Source organism: Bolinopsis microptera, chromosome 5, assembly GCF_026151205.1.
Source record: "Bolinopsis microptera isolate Bmic1 chromosome 5, MBARI_Bmic_1.0, whole genome shotgun sequence".
NCBI classification, from domain to species: Eukaryota; Metazoa; Ctenophora; class Tentaculata; order Lobata; family Bolinopsidae; genus Bolinopsis; species Bolinopsis microptera.
Window position 1 is genome coordinate 21,552,631 of NC_087076.1, and position 6,099 is coordinate 21,558,729.

Sequence of the window (6,099 nt, forward strand, 5' to 3'; positions counted from 1 at the left end):
GAGGATGTCGAGAGACTCTCAAACCTAACTATATCTTGTACTGCTGCAGTGGAGAAGGCGGCTAAGGTCGTGTGAGGATGTCGAGAGACTCTCGAACCTAACTATATCTTGTACTGCTGCAGTGGAGAAGGCTAAGGTCGTGTGAGGATGTCGAGAGACTCTCAAACCTAACTATATCTTGTACTGCTGCAGTGGAGAAGGCGGCTAAGGTCGTGTGAGGATGTCGAGAGACTCTAAAACCTAACTATATCTTGTACTGCTGCAGTGGAGAAGGCTAAGGTCGTGTGAGGATGTCGAGAGACTCTCGAACCTAACTATATCTTGTACTGCTACAGTGGAGAAGGCTAAGGTCGTGTGAGGATGTCGAGAGACTCTCAACCTAACTATATCTTGTACTGCTGCAGTGGAGAAGGCTAAGGTCGTGTGAGGATGTCGAGAGACTCTCGAACCTAACTATATCTTGTACTGCTGCAGTGGAGAAGGCTAAGGTCGTGTGAGGATGTCGAGAGACTCTCAACCTAACTATATCTTGTACTGCTGCAGTGGAGAAGGCTAAGGTCGTGTGAGGATGTCGAGAGACTCTCGAACCTAACTATATCTTGTACTGCTGCAGTGGAGAAGGCTAAGGTCGTGTGAGGATGTCGAGAGACTCTCAACCTAACTATATCTTGTACTGCTGCAGTGGAGAAGGCTAAGGTCGTGTGAGGATGTCGAGAGACTCTCAAACCTAACTATATCTTGTACTGCTGCAGTGGAGAAGGCTAAGGTCGTGTGAGGATGTCGAGAGACTCTCAACCTAACTATATCTTGTACTGCTGCAGTGGAGAAGGCTAAGGTCGTGTGAGGATGTCGAGAGACTCTCAACCTAACTATATCTTGTACTGCTACAGTGGAGAAGGCTAAGGTCGTGTGAGGATGTCGAGAGACTCTCAACCTAACTATATCTTGTACTGCTGCAGTGGAGAAGGCTAAGGTCGTGTGAGGCCGATGTCGAGAGACTCTAAAACCTAACTATATCTTGTACTGCTGCAGTGGAGAAGGCTAAGGTCGTGTGAGGATGTCGAGAGACTCTCGAACCTAACTATATCTTGTACTGCTACAGTGGAGAAGGCTAAGGTCGTGTGAGGATGTCGAGAGACTCTCAACCTAACTATATCTTGTACAGCTGCAGTGGAGAAGGCTAAGGTCGTGTGAGGCCGATGTCGAGAGACTCTCAAACCTAACTATATCTTGTACTGCTGCAGTGGAGAAGGCGGCTAAGGTCGTGTGAGGATGTCGAGAGACTCTCAAACCTAACTATATCTTGTACTGCTGCAGTGGAGAAGGCTAAGGTCGTGTGAGGATGTCGAGAGACTCTCAAACCTAACTATATCTTGTACTGCTACAGTGGAGAAGGCTAAGGTCGTGTGAGGATGTCGAGAGACTCTCGAACCTAACTATATCTTGTACTGCTACAGTGGAGAAGGCTAAGGTCGTGTGAGGATGTCGAGAGACTCTCAAACCTAACTATATCTTGTACTGCTACAGTGGAGAATGCTAAGGTCGTGTGAGGATGTCGAGAGACTCTCGAACCTAACTATATCTTGTACTGCTGCAGTGGAGAAGGCTAAGGTCGTGTGAGGATGTCGAGAGACTCTCGAACCTAACTATATCTTGTACTGCTACAGTGGAGAATGCTAAGGTCGTGTGAGGATGTCGAGAGACTCTCGAACCTAACTATATCTTGTACTGCTGCAGTGGAGAAGGCTAAGGTCGTGTGAGGATGTCGAGAGACTCTCGAACCTAACTATATCTTGTACTGCTGCAGTGGAGAAGGCTAAGGTCGTGTGAGGCCGATGTCGAGAGACTCTCGAACCTAACTATATCTTGTACTGCTACAGTGGAGAAGGCTAAGGTCGTGTGGTTCGTTAGCAAGGATGGTGGGGAAAACTGGGAATACACTATAGATAAGTTAAATGATGGTGAGAGAAATGGAAAATTAATATATCTTTGTAATACAGTAATAGAGTAATAGAGTAATAGAGTAATAGAGTAATACAGTAATACAGTAATACAGTAATACAGTAATACAGTAATACAGTAATACATTGCAATATCGTCCAAAAAATTATATTATGGGATGGAAACGTTATACCGGTTGTAACTAGTCCACAACACTATTTATTTCACTTTTAAATAAAAAGCTCAATGCCTTGCCGAGATTGTCTTGCTCCTGAATCTTCCTGTTGTACTGCTCCCTGAGCGAGCTCTTCATCACAGCTGGGTCAGAGTTCTTGTAGATCGCTAACTCCTCTTCCACCTTCTGTTGGTGCGCTTCTAACAACTGAAGTGATCATTAAATGTTTCTGATCTGTGTCATACGCCTGTGATATTTGGCGAAGTATATAATATATGTTCATCAGCAATGTCAAGAAACAGATATCTAATCACCCTAGAAAACCAAAGCCAGCTCCTAGGAATGTAGACAAGGAGACTACAAAAGCAATCCAAGAGCTCAAAAGCTGGGATGATGCTGTAATTCGATTATTTGATAAAGGGACTGGGTTCTTTGTGTTAGACAAATCAGACTACATCAATAGAGTAGAAGCTGCTCTAAAAGATCAGAGCACTTTCAAACAAGTATCGGATCAACAACAACAGATCCACACAACCATCATCACCATTAAAGAGTGGGTTCTGAAATACTCAGCAGATGCTGACTGCCCTGGCATGACCCCAAACTTTATGGAATGGGTAACACCTAGTGAAGAGGAAAATGAACCTGGAGTAAACTACATGAACCTGAAAGCTCACAAACCAGAGAAAAACTACCCTGGGAGACTTATCAGCACTGGATGTAACTCTTACATCAAGAACCTCTCAATATTCACAGCAGAAGAACTAAAGAAGGTAACCCTGCCCCACTGCCTCATGGATTCTAATGATCTACTTATGAAGATGAAAGAACTCAATGAGTCAGGAAGATTGACTGGGAAGACCATCTACCACGTTACATTTGATATTGTAAACATGTTCCCCAGCATTTCAAAGGAGATTGGACTACCAGCCTGTAGAACCTTACTAGACCAAAGAAGTACTAAACTTTTCTCCACAGACTGCGTTATGGAAGCTTTGGAGATAACCCTGGATAACAACATCACTGTTTTCAATGGCAACATGTATGTACAGACAAGTGGAACTGCGATGGGTCCAAATAATGCTTGCCAGTATGCAGACTCAGCTCTCAGCCCCTTGGACAGTAAGATCGTGGAGAGCCAAGAAATCACAACCCCTGAGTTCTATGGCAGATACCGTGACGACATATACATCACTTGGACTGAGTCACTGGAGAAGCTAGACCAGTTCCTACTTTGGCTCAATCAATACCATCCAAACCTCAAGTTTACAATGTCGACACCTTCTACAGAGGGGACTGAATTTCTAGACCTGTTTATTTACTCGAAAAATTGCAAGCTAGAAACTAGGACGTACTGCAAACCTAGTGATGCCCATAGCTATTTACTCCCACAATCCTGCCACCCTACACACATAGCAGAGAATATTCCATATGGAGTAGCACATCGAGTGTTCAAAAACTGTTCAGAGGAAGAAGAGTATTTGAAATGTAAAATTGAATTTAGTGAATATCTAGAAGATAGGAATTACAATAAAGATCTTATCCATAAATCCTTTGAGAAAGTTGAGTTACTTAAACGGGATGATCTGATTTCAAAAAACCTTACAAGCTCTAATAGTAAGAAGAGTGAAAGATGTTTTCCTTTAGTTTGTGATTTTGACCCTAACTTACCTCCAATTGGTAAAATAGTTAACAAGAATAAATTTATCCTTGGCCTAGACCCCCTTTTAAAGTCTGTGATCCAGCCTAGTAAAGTATTTGTTTCATATCGTGGTAATAAAACTATCAAAGAAACTTTAGTTCCGAGTAAACTTTCAGAAGATCGTAAGTATCATGAAGATAGTAATGTTATGGCTTTAAACTCTAACACTGAAAATGTGGCTCTGCCTACTAGTATAGAAGAGGGGGGATGTTATCATTGTAACTCCAGATGTAAAGCCTGTAGAATGTATATTTGTGAATCAAAAACAGCTCAGAGCTACCACTCGGGGTACACTGTTAACATCATTGGACAACTAGACTGCAACACAGTAGGGGTGTGCTATCTAGTAAGGGATAAAGTCTGCAGACGTGCTTCAGTAGGAAGCACAGTTAACAATTTTAAGACCAGATGGCAGAACCACAAATCACATATTAGGAAAGCGGTTAGGAGTTGTGAAATTTCTTGTCATTTTAACGATAACCAGTTCCATAATCTTACCAAAGAGCCCTTAAAAACGTTTGACAATGAGTTATCCGATCAGATAGAGGTTATTATTTTTGAAAAGCTAGATTTTATAAAATGTTTAACCTTAGAAGATAGAAGTAGGGTTGCTAAAGAAAGAGAATCATTTTGGCAAAACCAGCTTATGACCCTCAGTGATTTTGGAGGACTTAATAAACGTAGTGCTCTTAATGAAATAAAAAATTGACCTTTATATGATATGCTTTAATATTAATCTTTCCACAGACACTTGCATTTTGATGTTTACTTTCACCTCTGCATCTTTTGTTTATATCTTATGATTGAATGAGACTTACTCACAAATTTCCCATCTCAGTATTGATCTTTTTTGTCATGTTTTTAATTTACTTCATAGAACAGTTATTTTAATAAACTTGCTTTCAGAATGAGACATGTAAAGATTACACAATCGATAGCTTAATGTGAATTTCGTGTTTTACTGTTTCACTGAATGTCTCAAATATATATATATTATTAGTCAGCCACAACTATCAGTAAAACAACGCCTTGACTTCAAATGTCGGTAAAATGTACCTTTACAGTCATCCTCAAATTATTTGTTATATAGTAGTTTTGAAAGTATTATTTATATATATATAAATATAAAGTATCTCTTAATACAGTCCCCAGATTAATAACTCTCACGAGTAAATTATTATTTATTCATCAGCACTGTGACTATTAACATACAATATTCATTATTCATGAGATTCCCTATGAAATTTAGAAGGATACGCTCGTGAAATTGGATTTAAAAGCAACGTTGTGTACAGTGAAAATATGTTGTTCGTCTTGTATTCTCTGTAGCAGACGTTCAAACTGTTTGCGGAGGAGTAAGTTTGTTGTGCAAGATGTCGAGTACAGTACGTGTTATCTGGTCAGAAAAGTGACCGCCCCATTTTCCTGGAGTATAACACGTGGGTAAGACGGTCAGGTGCTGCGAAAGTTGCTTACTCTGATTGATATGACTGGCTGAGAGCAATGAGCAAATCGAACCCTTAATTTTAAAGTTTAAAGTTTACACGAGCCCTAATCATGAACCTAAACAACATTATCAGGTTATGTCCCTCCGGAAGAACTGAGCAGTTTAGTGTGTTTAAAAAACAAAAGTCGTTCAGCTGTGTAGATCAAGTTGCGAAATAGTAAGTTTGTTGAGGAGTGAAAAATGTCGAGTACGTGTTCTCTGGTCAGAAAAGTGGCCACCCTATTTTCCTGGAGTATAACACGTGGGTAAGACGGCCACGTGCTGCGGAAGTTGCTAACTCTGATTGGTATGACTGGCTGAGAGCAATGAGCAGAACCAAACGTAAACAAACATAACCAGGTAATTACAATCCATTCACTGGGCAACCGGAAGAGAACTCAGTCCCATTCAACAAACTTTGCCTCCTCACTGTTATTGTTGCTGTGCTAGCAGCAGTTTTAGCTGGAGTTATTTTCAATCAAGTTTAGGGGTTGTTCACATATTACGTAATCAATATTTTAGCAATTTTTACCCCCTCCCTCCCCCCCCTCCGAAATGAACCGTAATCAAGACCCAACCCCCCCCCCTCCTGACAGCAATATTACGTAATCATATTCATGGCCTGGCCCTGACCCTGACCCTGATGCTTTGTTCGATAAGGCTTACTGTATTTATTATTTTGTAGCAGCTCATTTACATTTTATTTTTCGATTGTAATGGTTAATTTTGCTTTTACTGACAAACCAAAATTTTAAATCGAACCCTTAATTTTACAGTTAACGCCAGCTAAGCCCT